Consider the following 15,460-nt stretch of genomic DNA (forward strand, 5'->3'; position numbering starts at 1 on the left):
CGTCTGGGTATGCCCTTAAATCACTTTTTCTCAAAAATATTTTCTGAGCAAATTTTAAACCGATCATTTGTAAGTAACCAGGTTTCCACTGGTCCAGTCATCTGATAGATTGGCAGTTATTTCCGTTGGCTAATTGGCAAAATTAGCAAGTCCACACTGAAAGAATTGGTGGTAATGAAACCAAACTACCTGCCTAATGACACAATTTATATCTCATTAGGAGACTCTATCGCGCCATATCTATCGCTGTTGCGTGGAAACAGAGACTAGATCACCTTCAGGGGCCTAAGTCTGCTCCTGCCCAAATGAAGGTGTCAGAATTGTTTTGACCTTCTAGGTTGCAATGTAGAAAACAAATCACAAGGTTATTGGTTAATTATTCATAACATAATATTAGCACAAGCATGTCAGGTACTTCCCCTTGGAAGAATATAAACCTACTCACAGTTAACTATGCACATCAGTTTTTAAATTGTGTTTTCAGTGTTTGTTTAGCATTCCTCACTTCACTCCCTGACCACCAACAGGCTTTTTTGAAAGTAGAGACTTTATTTAACTTGTCTTTGAACGTACTCCAAAAATGTAGACATTCATTAAAAGGTAATTGAAAGAGTGACTGGAAGAATAATTGAGACATGCTAGCACCTGAAAAGTAAAAAGGAGAAATAAAAATCACACAGGAACCAGGATAGATAGGGCAGGGTTAAGTAGCTATACCAATTAAAGAGACATTTCTAAATTGCGTTCCCTGGGAGACTGGGGGAGATGGATGGTCTTTATGCTGGGCAGTCCCAAGGTTGAGTGCCACCTAGTGGTCTTAGAAAGAAAGAATAATGTTGAAAAATGCTCTAAATTGTTAAGACATAGTAGCTCATTTTCCACTTACACGCATGTTCTTACACCAAAGGATGCTTTCCTCTGGACATAGATCTAGGATGAGTCTTCAAGACCTATAAAATGCTGAACATTGCCTATATGTCTATTCATCTAAGTAGTAAAAAATGCTTTCATATTGTTTTATGATAGCTAGGTAGAATTCTAAAGACCTAAATGATCTACTGAGAAACTCGAAATATTCTCTCACTACTTACTAGTCATTGTATGTTGACTCCATTCCAGACAGTATTCTATGGTCACACAGCATGAAAGAGTCAAACAGAACAATTAACAAGCTATAAAATCTACCCACAAACAGATATAAAATACTTGTGGGAGGAGATGCAGTCAGGGAGTCAGTCTTCATCATCTTTTACCATCTTACTTTCAGGTAGAAATAAGTCTTATTTTACTCATCTATAAGAATAAATTCTGCTGTTTTTATTTGAACTACATGGATGATTCTTCTAATGTTTAAGAGCCATAGTAGTATGAACTATTAAACAAAAATACGTAACATGCCATGCAAGTGTTTAACCTAGGGAATCTGATTGAGTCTAGAAGTGGTTGAGGAATGGGGAACGGCTCCCTTAAGACATGATACATAAAGTGCAGACTGGAGAAGGATTCCATAATATCAGGGTGATGTGTTGAGAGACATAGAGTAGTCCAGGCAGAGGAATTGAACACAGACAGATTTATACAGGATGTAAAATGAGTGTTAGTTAAACTCACATAAACCTGGTTTTCCTTGAAGATATAAAATGTAAAGATAAAATCAAAATGTGAGATGAAGTAAAGCAGATCATATAAACCCTGGAGACATAAGTGAGCTTTAGTCTTACACTCTAGAATAATTAGAATCCACAAACTTTTTTATTTGTTTGTTTTTTGTTTATCTATCATCTATCTATCTATCTATCTATCTATCTATCTATCTATCTATCTATCTATCTATCTATCTATCTTTCTATCTATCTATCCTTCTCTCATACATTTCATCCTGTCTAGTTTCCCCTCCTTCCATTCCTTCCAAGCCCCCATCACCTCCCCTCTCCCCTAGGTCTACTCCTTCTCTGTTTCCTTTCAAAAACAGAAGGCCTCCCAGAGACATCAACTGAACCTGGGATAACAGGTTACAATGAGACTAGGCACAAACCCTCATTTCATGGCTGTATGAGGCAACCCTTAAAGGCATGGCATGGTTATATTTATAAGATGATAAAGATCAATGCAGCTGTTCAAAAATGCACTGAACGTGTTGGAGAGTAGGCTTATCGTGGACATTCGGATTTGCTGTATTCTATTTCTCTTGACTACTGTGAAAGAGAGGGGATGGCAGAAGAAAACATGGGTAACCAGAAGAAATGGGTAGCTGAGCAGCATGAGGAGAGTAAATCAGAGAAGATAAAAAGTCTGAAGAAGCATCGCTGGTACCAGAGTGAGCAGAAGGTAGATGAAAGGGTGACTCACCCTAACTGAAGGAACACGGGGAAAGAAAGTCTCAAGAAAACACACAAGGTTTAAAGGAACAGTACGGCACCCCATACAGTCTTCCTAGATTTTCCCCTTTTAGTGTTTTAGTATGTGTTATCCATATGAAGTATAAGAAAACTTTAAACCAGGTGTATGTAAACTTAGGATGCTAGAAGTGACCTCATAAACCACTTTCCTTAGGGCACTTGACAGTATGGAAGAGGGAAGAGTATGGTTACCAAGAATATATTCTAAGATTTTAAGGCCTTTTTCCACTCTGCATGAGCATTCCAAGGATCTAAATTTGTTACACACACACACACACACACACACACACACACACACACACACACACACAAACACACACACCTTTTAATCAACTAAACTAGTTTAAATACTAAAATTTGAAGACACTAAGGAGTAATCTTGCCACTCAGTATGGGCAATGTCAATGTTCTTTACCCATAAGTGATGATTATAAGCATTCCTACTTCATGGATTTGCAGTTAGAAATAAGGGAAATAATCTACATGAATTCTAGCATCAAAACTGTCAATAAATTATCTAGTATTCAGATAATATATTTATTGAGAAAACATTCGATCAAATATATCCAGAATTGTTATTCATCTATTTTTGCTCCAAAATATTCAGATTATTCTCTTTTTGTTTTCATAATAAACTAACTTACCTTACCTAATAACATTCTATACATTCACAGCAATTTATATATTTCAAGGTACTTTCAAATGCATTGGTCGACTTGAGCATCATTATATCAGTAAGAGACGATTGTGGCAAGTATTATCACTCAAGTTGTGTCTAAGAAAACAGAGCTTCTATAAAATTTATCCAATTATTATACATGGCTTCAGCAAAGAGGATGCAGAACTCCAAACCAGGTCTTCGGATCCTTAGACCAACATCAAAAATAGAATCCTACACAGAATCTCAGAGGAATACTTGCCTTGTGTGTAGAGAAAATAATTCGCTCATGCAAATGAGCTTCATCTTCTCTGTATTTTAATACTGTGCCTCAGCATTTCAAAAGCAGAGTCTGCAGTGGAATTTGTGAACTATATTATGCTAATTTTAAAAAAGCACCTGGGATTCTGTTTTTGAGTTTATAGTCTCATGGAAATCTAAATCTTGTCTGGGAGCTGATGACTAGTGCTTATCTGAGAATGAAATGTCATCAAGTCTGAATTGTAGGTCATAAGAATTGCATTCACTTAGTGCATATTTATTGAGCATCTATTCTGCAATGAGCATATTTATTGATAATTAGGCTTAACATTGAAGATCTAGAGACAAATTAGGTACAGAGAATTACCTCAAAAATTTACTATTCAAAAAAGTTAAGAGGCATATAGGCAAATTATTACAATGGAGTTTCTACCATTATGCCATTCTGTAAAATCTTTCGGATACCTGTCTCTCTTCTGGGTCAGTGACCTTCAGGAGTTAGGATGATTAGGAGGTAAACAGATTTCAAGAAGGTGGCTCCAGGCAAAGGAAATGGAATTTGAAAGGTTATGAGATGTTAAGTCCTGTGTTCTATAGAAATAAGTACTAACAGCTAAGGAGAAAAGATAAGTGTATGTAGAAAGCAGGAAAGAGGATATTTAGTACTTTGTGTATATTCAGTCAACATGAGAAAAGCAGATTTTGGCAAAGACAAACAGAAATTTCATGTGTGGAAATTTAAAATGACAATGACATTGGATACACAGGTTTTCAGGCCCTAAATTAAGTATTTTAAAATCTTTCTTGTGTAAATTGTAGCCAATGTGGTTCCCCAAGAAGGAGATGATATATATATATATATATATATATATATATATATATATATATATATATATATATATATATTTGATTTTTTTAAGACAGGGTTTCCCCATGCAGTTTTGGTGCCTGTCCTGGTTCTTGCTCTGTACACCTGTGCACCAGGCTGGCCTTGAACTCACAGAGATCGCCTGGCTTTGCCTCTTGAGTGCTGGGATTAAAGGTGTATGCCACCGCTGCCCAGTGAAGGAGAAAATTTTTACTACAGTCTCCTTCAAAATAATGTCTTCTTTTCATTGCTAATAATGTTTCTAGTACTCAAAATATCTTACATTGTAACAGGAAATAGCAATCATAGAGTGCTAGAACAAAAAACTCAGATTCCTTCCATTTGCTGGAATTAGAGGAAAAATAACATGTTTCATCTTTCCTGTGATGGCTGAAGGGATAGTCTGGCATTTAAGAGACAGTTACCATCTATGAATGCAAGCACAATACTGAAAAGGAGGCTCTGTATACATTTTTCATCCTAAATTTGAAGGAAGGAAAAGAAAGGACAAGAAGGTTCTCAAAACAGACTTTCTAATCCTTCAGGGCTTCTACAATTCTGGTATGTGTCACCTCCCTTTGTAGTAATCCTCATCAGAAATGTGTCTTATAGCAAATTGACATCATTCTTGTAGTTTCACTTAGAGGCATTCGGCTTGAATAGCTTTTTCATAATTGTTCACAGAGACAATTTCCCTGATCATTTTATGATGGTTTTAAAATTATGCCAGAAGGACAGAAATAAAACAGAGCCTATGATGCTCATTCCCATATCTTAAAACAAAGCTATGAAACTGCCACTCTAAGAATAACCTAATATGAAGTAAAAATACTAGATTTTATAACTGGTCTAAACTTGTCAAGCTGGAAACTGCACCTGTTATTCTAAGCCAGTGTAGGAAATACAATTCAATAAAACCTTCCATATCCATATGATCATAATCCCAAAGCACATTTAACCTGGCCTCCATAACATTAAATCAAAATAGTAATCTTAAATGAATCAACAGAAATGCTGGAGCATGCGTTTTGTGTTTGAACTTTTCTAAGCATATGAACTATGGGCTATAGTCTCTCCAGACCAAGAGGCTACCCTGAACTGCTTCCTAAAAACATTTGAAGATGAATAAGGTGACATGGTATTTTGTTGATTTCCTGAGGTCTCTTATTTCAGGGAATGATATACCAGAGTGCAGTGCATAACATTAGAAATAATGTCCTTCTTACTGTACATTGCTCATTACCCTAGTGTACTAGTCACTTCCATGAAACAGACAAAAGGAGAAAGTGATGGTGGATTATAAGAACAAGATGCCTAAAAACCAAATGTATTCTTCCATCTTCTTGACTCCCTGTTGAAACTTGATCTCCAATATAATATAGTTGAGAGGCAATGGGGCCTTTATGAGGTTATTAGGTCATCGGGGAAGAATTGACATTGCTCTTGGGGATGAAATTAATTCTTATAGAATTGAGTTGTTCCTCTCGCAGGAGTTAGTTCCATTGAGAATACATTGTTATCACACAACGCCAACCCTCTTGCTTTGTCTCCACTATGTGTGTTCATAAGATGCAGCTACTTAATCTTCAATTTCCAGCCTCCACAACTGTGAACTAAAGAAACTCTTTCCTTTATAAATGCCACAGTCTTAGATGTTATGTTATAGCAATGGAAAACACACTAAGATACAGTCTGAGTATTATATCCATACATGTAAAAAAAAACTTGCTAACAATCTGTCTGGAGTTATTATATTGCATTAGAAATTGAAATACATAAAGTTACAGAGTACTTCAAACTCAGTAGAAATTATTCATAGAAAAATTGACAATATGAATTTAGGATCTTGGGGCAGATATTTGGTATAGAAAAGCTATAAATATTGCTAATAGTTGGGTGGTGGTGGCGCACGCCTTTAATCCCAGCACTCGGGAGGCAGAGCCAGGTGGATCTCTGTGAGTTCGAGGCCAGCCTGGGCTACCAAGTGAGTCCCAGGAAAGGCGCAAAGCTACACAGAGAAACCCTGTCTCGAAAAAAAAAAACAAAACAAAACAAAAAAAAAACAAAAAACAAAAAAGATAAAGCCGGGCAGTGGTGGCGCACGCCTTTAATCCCAGCACTCGGGAGGCAGAGCCAGGTGGATCTCTGTGAGTTCGAGGCCAGCCTGGGCTACCAAGTGAGTTCCAGGAAAGGCGCAAAGCTACACAGAGAAACCCTGTCTCGAAAAACCAAAAAAAAAAAAAAAAAACTACCAATATAAAACATTTATAAACGATAAATAAACTATAAAATAACACACATGTATGCCTGTATTTATGCATTCATAATAAACCAGGAGAAATACCAGGGCAAACTAAAGACAGAAATGGAAACATGAACACTGAGTCCTCAATAGCTATTGCTAATCTGAGATGATTTATTGATTTCAGTGACACAGTCTTTAGTTTTATGCCAAACACAAAAGAAGCAGAAAGATCTTGGTGCCCACATAGGGTGGGTTGCAGGAAATATGCCTTACAAAAAGTCCCCTACATAAAATGGATGTCCTAAGATCTTTAACAGGTGAGAAAAGCCAACATTGTTACCAAAATGGAAAGCAAGAAAAAGTTAAAATTTATATAAAAATTGAGTGCAAAATACAGCTCCCCTGAGAACATTCTTTAAGTCACATCTACAATAAGAACTTTAATTCATACTCTCTAGAAGCACCAAAAAAATATACTGAAGTGGGGCCTCCTGAGGAATTAATATTTCTCAAAATAACACAGGGGTGTGGTGTGGTGTGTGTGTGTGTGTGTGTGTGTGTGTGTGTGTGTGTGTGTGTGTGAAGATAACAGAGGTTCTTAAGGAGGCAATGAATAAATCCCTTAAAGAAATCCAAAATAACACAAACAAATGATAGGAGAACATGAATAAACCCCTTAAGGAAATCAGCCAATCAATAAAGAAAGAAAGAAAGAATTACAGACTGGAGAGAGAGATGAGTGGCTAAAAGCACTGGCTGGCTCCTCTTCTGGAGAACAAAGGTTCAATTCCCAACACCTAGTGATAGCTCACAACTGGAATTGGAGTTCCAGTTCCAGAGCATCTGGCACCTTCAACAGACCCGCATCCAAGCAAAACACCAATGCCTATAAAATAATAAATAAATTATTACAAATTAAATAAAGAAAGAAAGAAAATAAAACAGTTAAAGGAAGCAAATAAGACAGCTAAAAACCTGAAAATGGAAATATAATCAATAAAGAATACCAAAACTGAGGGAATTGTGAGACTGAAAAATTTAGAAATGTAAACAGGAACTACAGAGGCAAGTTTCACCAACAAAATATAAGAGATTGAAGAGAGATTCTTAGGAATTGAAGATACAATAGAAGTTACGGATACATTGGTCAAAGAAAATTTTAAATTTAAGAAACTCCTGACACAAAAGATCCAGGAAATTTAGACCACTGTGAAAGACCAAATCTAAGAATAATAGGAATAGAGGAAAAATAAGAAACCCAGCTCAAAAGCCCAGAAAATAATTTTCAATGAAATCATTAAAGAAAATTTTCCTAACCTAAAGGAAAAGATGCTTATAAAGGTACAAGATGAATATAGAATACCAAATAGATTGTACCAGAAAGCAAAGTCCCCTCAACACATAGTCAAAACACTAAACATATAGAACAAAGAACAAGCATTAAAAGCTACATGAGAACCTGGTTTCTGTAGTGTAGTAGTTATCACGTTCGCCTCACACATGAAAGGTCCCCGGTTCGAAACCGGGCGGAAACATGCGGCTCTCCTTTTGGGGTTGGGAATTTAGCTCAGTGGCAATGCGCTTGCCTAGCAAGTGCAAGGCCCTGGGTTCGGTCCCCAGCTCCACAAAAAGAAAAAAAAAAAAAGCTACACGAGAAAAAGAAAAACTAACATATAAAAGCAAACCTATTAGAATTACTCATGACTTCTCAGTGGAGACTCTAAACACGACCAGAAGGGCCTTGACAGATGCCCCGAAGACTCTTAAGAGATCCCAGATACTAGCACAGAATACTATACCTGACAAAACTTTCAATCACCATCAATGGAGAAAATAAGACATTCCATAATAAAGTAAAACTTAAACAGAACCTATCTACAAATCTAGCCATAAAGAAATACTAGTAGGAAAACTCCAACCTAAAGAGGTTAACTATGCCCATGAAAACACAGGAAACAAATAATTTCATACAAGCAAAACACAACACATACAGACAGACAGACAGACACACACACACACACACAAAAAAAAGCTTCAATTAATAATCATTGGTCACCAATGTCTCTTAATATCAATGGTCTCATTTACCCAATAAAATGACATACACTAGAGAATGGATGTGAAAACAGTATCCATCCTTCTGCTGCATTCAAGAAAAACACTTCAACATCAAGAATAGACATTAATTACCTCAGGGTAAAGGGTTGGAATAAGATATTTCAAGCAAATGGACCTAAGAAGTAAGCTAGTGTAGCTATTTTAATATCTAACAAAACAGACTTCAAAGTCAACCAAATGATATGGAAAAGTACACTACATATTCACCAAAGGAAAAATCCACCAAGATGGCATCTCAGTTCTTAACATCTATGCCCCAAACACAAATGCATTCCGGTTAGTAAAAGAAACATTACTAGAGCTTAAATCATATACTGACCCTCACACATTGATAGTAGGAGACTTCAGTAGCACATTCTCAACAATGAACAGGTCATCCAGACAAAAATTAACAGAAAAATACTGGAGCTAGCATGTTATAAACCAAAAGGACATAACATAGTTACAGAACATTTCATGCAATAAAAAAGAATATAACTTCTCCTCTGCATCTCATGGAACAGTATCCAAAAGTGAACATATACTGGGATATACGAAAATTAAAATAACTCCCTCCATCAGACCACCACAGATTACACTGAATACCAACAATAGAAAACCTGCAAACTCATGGAAACTGAACAGCTCTCTACTGAAGGAAATGGGTCAAGACAGAGATTAACAAATGAAAAACTTCCTAGAATTCAGTGAAAATTAATACACAGCATACCCAAGCTTGTGGGACACAGTGAAGTCTGTGCTAAGAGGGAAGTTTAGAGCATTAAGTGCATAAATTAAAACAACTGGAGAAATCTTACAGTATCACCTTAACAGCACACCTGAAAGCTCTAGAACAAAAAGAAGTAAGAACACCCAAGAGGAGTAGATGCCAGGAGATATTCAAATTGAGGGCTGAAATCAAGAAAATCTAAGCAAAGAGAACAATACAAAAAAAAATAACAAAACATAGAGCTGATTCTTTGAGAAAAATAAACAGGATAGACAAACCCTTATCCAAACTAACTAAAAGGCAGAGAGAGAATATCCAAATTAACAAAATCAGAGGGGCATAACAGCAGACACCTAGGAAATCCAGAAAATCCTAAGGACTTATTTTGCAAACCCGTACTTCACCAAATCAGAAAATCTAAAAGAAATGAGTAATTTTCTCAATAGGTACTACTTAACAAAATTAATCAAGATCAGATAAAAAATTTAAATAGACCAATATCCCCTAATGAAATAGAAACAATCATTAAAAGTCTCTCAACCAAATAAACAAACAAACAAGGCCAGATGGTTTTAGAACAGAATTCCACCAGAATTTCAAAGAAGAGTTAATGCCAACAATCTTCAAATTATCCCACAAAATAGAAACAGAACATTGCCCAGGTCATTTTATGAGGCCAAAGTTACCCTGATACCCAAATCACATAAAGACTCAACAAAAATGAAAATTACAGACCAATTTCCTTTATGAACACAGATGCAAAACTACTCAGTAAAATACTTGTAAATTGAAACCAAGAACACATAAAAAAGATCATCCACCATGATCAATTATCCTCATTACAGAGATGCAGGTATAGTTTAAGCTATGAAAATCAGTAAATGTTATCTACCATATTAAAAAAAAATACATGATCATCCCTTTAGAAGCTAAAATGGCCTTTAAAAAATTCAACCACCCTTCATGATAAAAGTCTTGGAAAGATTAGGGATCCAAGGGACATGCCTAAGCATAGCAAAGGCAACATCAAATTAAATGAAGAGAAACTAAATGCAATTCCACTAAAATTAGGAATAAGACAAGGTTGTTCTCCCTCTCTGTCTCTCTCTGTCTCTCTTTGTCTCTCTCTCCCACCCCCTCTCTTTTTCCCCATATCTATTCAATATAGTACCTGAAAATTTAGATAAATCAAGTAGACAACTGCAGGAGATCAATGGGATACTACTTGGAAAGGAAGAAGTCAAAGTGTTGCTGTTTGCAGATGATATGATAGTATACACAAGTGACCCGAAAACGTACACTAGGGGACTCTTACAGCTGATAAACACTTTCAGCAAAGTACCTGGATACAAGATTATCTCAAAAAATAAGAAGCCCTCCTACATGCAAATGGCAAATGGAATAAGAAAGAAGTCAGGGAAACAATACCCTTCACAATAGCCTCAAATAATATAATATATCTTGTTATAACTCTAACCCACCAGTGAAAGACTTGTATGGCAAAAACGTCGTCTTTGAAGAAATTGAAGATGGAAAGATCCCCCATGCTCATGCATCAATAGAATTAAAATAATAAAAATGGCCATCCTACCAAAAGAAATCTACAGATTCAATGCAATCCCCATCAACTAACAATTCTTTACAGGCCTTGAAAAAACAATATTCAACTTCATATGGAAAAACACAAAATCTAGGCTAGCTAAAACAGTCCTGAACAGTAAAAGAACTGCTGGAGGTATCACTATCTCTGATTTAAAGTTGTACCTACAGAACTATAGTGATAAAGACTGTATAGCATTGGTATAAAAACAGATGCTTTGATCAGTGAAATCAAACTGAATATCCAGACATAACACATACACCCATAGATAGCTGATTTTTGATAAAGAAGCCAGAATTATACACTGGAATAGAGACATCTTCAACAAATTATGCTGGTCAAACTGGAGGTCGGCATGTAGAAGAATGTAAATAAATCTATATTTTCCACCCTGCACAAATCTCAAATCCAAGTGGATCAATGACCTCAACATAAAACCAGAGATACTGAACCTAATATAAGAGAAAGTGGGAAATTACCTTGAACACATTGGCACTGAAGACAAATTTCTGAACAGAATACCAATAGTACAAGCACAAATATCAATTAATAAATGAGACCTCATGAAACCAAAAAGCTTCTGTAAGGAAAAGGACACCATCAATCAGTCAAAGAGGCAGTCTATATAGAGAATGAGAAAAGATTTTTACCAACTCTACATCTGATGGAGGATTAATACACAAAATATATAAAGAACTTAAGAAACTAGGTATGAACAAACCAAATTCCAGTTGAAAGTGGGGAACATATCTAAAGAGAGAATTCTCAATAGCGAAATCTCAAATGGCTAAGAAACATGTAAAAAAATGTTCAACAAAAACATTCTTAGCAGTCAGGGAAATACAAATTAAAACTACTCTGAGATCTCATCTTACACCTGTCAGAATGACAAAGATCAAAAACAAAAAAAAAAACCAGCTTATGCTGGAGATGATGTGGAACAAAGATAACATTTCTCCATTGCTGGTGGGAGTGCAAACTTGTACAGCTACTATAGAAATCAGTATGTCAGTTTCTCAGAAAACTGGAAATTGATCTACCTCATAACCTTGCTATACCATTCTTGGGCATATAACCAAAGGATGTTCCATCCTACTACAAGAACACTTGTTCAACCATGTTCATTGCTGCTATATTCATAATATCCAGAAACTGGAAACAACCTAGATGTCCCGCAACAGAAGAATTGTTAAAGAAAAGGTGGTATATTTACCCAATGGAGTATTACTCAGTTGTTAAAATAAAATGATATCTGTTTTCTAGGTAGCCTCCCTGGAGTTGTGAGTAGCAGTCTAGTCATCCTTTGTTTTACATCTAGTATCCTCCTATGAGTGAGTACATACCATGTTTGTCTTTCTGAGTCTGGGTTACCTCACTCAGGATGATTTTTTTTTCTAGATCCATCCATTTACCTGCAAACCTCATGATATCATTGTTTTTCTCTGCTGTGTATATGTACCACATTTTCTTTATCCATTCTTCAGTTGAAGGCCATCTAGGGTGTTTCCAGGTTCTGGCTATTACAAACAATGCTGCTATGAACGTAGCTGAGCATGTGCCCTTATGGTATGATAGAGCATTCCTTGGGTATATGCCCAAGAGTGGTGTAGCTGGGTCATGGGGGAGATTGATTCCCAATTTTCTAAGAAAGTGTCATATTGATTTCCAAAGTGGCTGTACAAGTTTGCATTCCCACCAACAGTGGAGGAGAGTTCCCCTTGCTCCACATCCTTTCCAGCATAAGCTATCTTCAGTGTTTTTGATCTTAGCCATTCTGACAGGTGTAAGGTGGTGTCTCAGAGTCGTTTGGATTTTTGATTTGCATTTCCCTGATAATTAGGGATGTTGAGCAATTCCTTAAATGTCTTTCAGCCATTTGAGCTTCCTCTGTTGAGAATTCTCTGTTTAGCTCTATAGCCCATTTCTTATTTGTACTGTTGGTGATATATAAAATTAAATCAAATTATAAAATTTAAAAAAAATGAAATATAAATAAAAACTAAAATGGCATCATGATATTTTCAGGCAAATAGGTGAAACTAGAAAAAAATCATCCTGAGTGAGGTAACCCTGACCCAGAAAGAGAAATATGGTAGGTACTCCCTTAAAAGTGGACATTATCTGTTAAGTAAATGATAATCAAGTTATAATCTACAGAACCAGAGAGGTTAAGTAAAGAAGAAGGCTCTAGACTGGATGGATGGATCTCCCTGGGAAGGTGGGAAGGTAAAATAAAATAGATTTTGTAGGGTGGACATAAGGTTTGTGGGGGGCATAAGGTTTGTGGTGACAGAAGCAGGAGGGATCAGGTAATAGAGGAGGGATAGAGAGAGTGCAAGAGAGATGGCTGATATTTGGGAGAACTTGGGGGACTACACTTCCACTAAGTGCAGTGGAAACTTTCTGTACTCTATGAGGGTGATCCTAGTGAGGACTCTTAGTAATGGAGGATTCAAAGTCTGAACTGACCATCTTTTGCAGTCAGGCAAGTCTTCCAGTTGTAGGCTGGAGTTGTATTCTGTCAAATTGTGAGCCAAGGAGTTCCTAGGCTGTGAGTACACAAACAACTCAGGCTGATGATATGACAGACGATTGCTCTCTGAAGACTGACAATGAGGCCCCATCACAGAGGAGAACATCCACACAGCATACTGAAAGCAGAGTGTTCAAGCTGGAGCTGGCATGAAGCCTTCACCCCTATGCTCTATTCTCTTTGGTGTAGGGAGGTACTCTGTAGTCTCCCAAAAGAGAAACCTGAACACCAACCCAGCCACAAAGCCTTTGACCTACAATATACCCTGCCTGCAAGATGTGTTGGGACAATGGTGGTGCAGAATTCATAGATGTGGCCAACCAATGTCTGGTTTAACTTGAGGCCTACTACATGAGAGGGAGCCCATGCCTCATACTGCCTGTATGGTCAGCAACTGGAGACTGGCTACCCAGAGACCTAGGGTAGAACCAAACATGGCTGGTCAAAAAAAATCAATGAATTATTCTTAATAATATTCTGTAATCCTCGTAGATCAGTGCCTCATCCAATTTTCATCAGAGAGGCTTCTTCTGGCAGCAGATGTGAGCTGGTGCACAGACCCACAGCCATATGTGGAAACACAGAGTCTAAACTGGAGGTCTCGATTGGGTCCCTCCACTCAGAGCTCCAGGAACCCTGCCATAGAGAGAGAGGAAAGACTGTAGGAGTCAGAAGGGATGGAGGAAACTAGGAAAACATGGCCCACTGAACCAACTAAGCGGGGCTCATACGGGCTCAGAGAAACTGAAGTAGCAGTCATGGGGCCTGCAAGGATCTGCACCAACAGCTTGGTGCTTTTGTGGGACTCCTAACAGTGGGAGGGGGTGTACCTCTAACTCTTTGCCTGCTCTTGGGACTCTTTTCCTCCTATTAGGTTGCCTTGTCCACCCTGAGGGCTTTTGTCTTGTCTTATTGTATCTTGTTTTATGTTTTGTTGCTGTCTCTTGGAGACCAGCTCTTTTTTGAAGAGAAATGGAAGGAGTGGATTTAGGGGAGAGGAGAGATGGGGGAGGCTGGGAGGAGTTGAGGGAGGGGAAACTCTAGTCAGGATGAACTGTATAAGAGAAGAATCTATTTCCAATAGCAAAAAGGAAAAGAAAGGTGAATTCAATCAAGAAGATAGGGAAAACAAAAGTCAGAAAACTGAAAAAACTTTTCAAAATTATTGATAATAATCAATAATTATGTACTATCATTATCACATTATGAATTAAAACAAAATTATATGTAAACACTATGTTTTTAAATTTAGGAGTCCTCACTTTTTTAAAATGCTACAAGGAAGATGTTTATTGTGGTTTCTGAGAAAAAGAAAATTATCTCAAAAGCATGACTGAAGTAATTAATATGAACTCTTTAAATTATTTAATAGCACATAGTAAAATTATTAATAAAACTACATAGATATAAATCTACAACTACAGAAAACATGATCAACAAGGAAGAAGTAGTCATATTTCAGGCATAAATGTAGTTGAGTCCTAAAGGGATATAAGAAAGAAAATGTAAAGTGATTATGGGTAAGAATTTTCTAGGATAGGGAAGTTGCCAATTTATCAACTAAGCACAAACTTTTTAAATAAAATACAGCTGGGGAACCTGCATGGGCCCTAACTAGGGCCTCTGATTGTGAGTGAGAGTTGTGTAGCTTGGTCCGTTTTTGAGGCCCCTAGCAGTGGGACCAAGACTTATCCCAGGTGCATGATCTGGATTTTGGAGCCCATTCCCTGTGTTGGGATACCTTGCTCAACCTTGATGCAGTGGGGAGATGCTAGGCCCTTCCTCAACTTGGTATGCCAGACTTTCTCGACTACCCAAGGGAGGCCTTAGCCCCTCTGAGGAACAGATAGGGAGGTTGTGGGGGAGAAGGGCAGAAAGGGGAAACTGGGGTTGGTACATAAAATGAAAAAAATTTAAATAAAAAATGGTACAGAAAAATTTTACCTAGCTTCATCATAGGTAGTCTTCAACCAAAGGAGGGAGAAAGTAAATAAAATTGATGGTTTCTCAACAATTGATGGAATTCAATTGACACTGGTACAAAATCATTAAAGAAGTAAGAAAAATAA

General features: G+C 37.0%; 1 non-coding gene across 1 annotated transcript; it reads left to right on the forward strand.

Moving 5' to 3' along the window:
• The first annotated feature begins 7,893 nt into the window (after positions 1 to 7,893).
• Positions 7,894 to 7,966, forward strand: Trnav-cac (transfer RNA valine (anticodon CAC)). The gene has a single exon. It is a non-coding gene; the product is annotated as a tRNA-Val (tRNA).
• The last annotated feature ends 7,494 nt before the right edge of the window (positions 7,967 to 15,460 follow it).

This window comes from Peromyscus maniculatus, chromosome 6 (genome assembly GCF_049852395.1).
Source record: "Peromyscus maniculatus bairdii isolate BWxNUB_F1_BW_parent chromosome 6, HU_Pman_BW_mat_3.1, whole genome shotgun sequence".
Taxonomy (NCBI): Eukaryota; Metazoa; Chordata; class Mammalia; order Rodentia; family Cricetidae; genus Peromyscus; species Peromyscus maniculatus.